This window comes from Bison bison, unplaced genomic scaffold (genome assembly GCF_000754665.1).
Source record: "Bison bison bison isolate TAMUID 2011002044 unplaced genomic scaffold, Bison_UMD1.0 scf7180017833537, whole genome shotgun sequence".
Taxonomy (NCBI): Eukaryota; Metazoa; Chordata; class Mammalia; order Artiodactyla; family Bovidae; genus Bison; species Bison bison.
Genome location: NW_011472025.1, coordinates 5,034 through 6,634, shown reverse-complemented (window position 1 = coordinate 6,634; position 1,601 = coordinate 5,034).

The window sequence follows — 1,601 nt, the reverse complement described above, 5'->3', positions numbered from 1 at the left end:
TTATGATCCAGCAGATGGCTGGCAGAAACAGTGCTTTGCCAATCTGGTTACAATGAACTCTGTATAGTGAATAATTCTGACAATTGCTTACTCTGGTCCTTGACCCCATAATCGTCACTCTGTAATGTTGCTCTAATCAACCAAAGAGCTTGATTATGTGTTGTTTTCATTGTAGACATACAGAAGGGAGCTGAGTTAAGCTAAGTTATAGAATTTCTAGCTAAGACGTTTGTATCCAATTTCATTATTTTAGAGTTGAGGAAATAGGACAGGAGAGGTTAAGTAACTTGTCAGGGGTCACACAGTCAGCAAATAGGAGAGCTTTGAATGGGTGTTTGGACTAAATGATTCATCATCTGAGAACTTAGACATTTCACTGCAAAATCTCACCCAGACCATACATAAAAATGTTAAATGAAACCAGAAATGGTTATTATAGTAACTCTACTGTTTATGCTTCCCAACAAAGTAAGACGTGCATTTGTCATTACCCTTTATCCCTGTGTTCAAGCCCTCTTCATAGGATGGTCCCTCTAATTGTACGGTACATGTTGATACAACTTAAAGCATGATAACCTTTGCTGCAGAGCTTCAATTAAAGGTTTTTTTTTTCAGTGTGTAAGTACATTACACCTCTAGGTCCTTTTAGATACATGCACACTTCCCTTCATAGAGGCCTCTAGTAGTCAAGTTTTGTTTTTTTTTTTTCATTTTGAAACCATGTGGCCTTTGTAAAAATTAAAGCTAGATTAACAGAGAAATCTTATTATCAATATCAAGGTTAGCCTTTATGCTCTTGCTTTTCTCTACTTATATCCTCTCTCATGAGTATATTTATTTCCAGGGCTTCAACCCTTATGGAGAATCATACTTTCTAAGTCACAGCCCATGTCTCCAACTATCTTGTGACATTGCCTCTTGAATACATTTCCTGTTTCCTGAAACCTACATGCTTCAGACTGAATTCATCTTCTAAGTTATGCTAAGTCATAACTTCTATGCTAAGTCACTTCACTCACGTCCGACTCTTTGCAACCCCATGGACTGGGGACATAAATAATCAGAGCTATCCTAGCCTCCTGTGGGCAGATCAATCCAATCAATAGCACAGATGGTTATTCCCAGAAGTAATTTTCTCAGCCTTGCTAAGAGTGTGTGGGTGGTCCTCTGGTTCCCCTTCACTGGGGAGGAATGCAGCCACCACAGTTGACCAGGTAAACCACAGAGAGCAGTTAAATTGAGAACCACACCTATGCAACATGACTCTTGACTGGGTCCCAAAATAGTCCAAGATGGCTATATATTCTGCTGCTGTGCTTATGGTGTCTTTAATCAGAGACAGAGATCAATCAAGTCACATTGGATTCTTCTTATAATAAGACAAACTGGGGACTTCCAATGCTCAGTTTGTGCGCACTCTGGTTGTTTATGTTAGAACCTGTCTAGGATAAAAGTGTTGCTCAATATTTTAATTTAGGAAGAGCTAACACAATTTCATGCAAAGATGGGCTCAATAAAGGACAGAAATGGTAGGGACCTAACAGAAGCAGAAGATATTAAGAAGAGGTGGCCAGAATACACAGAAGAACTGCACAAAAAAG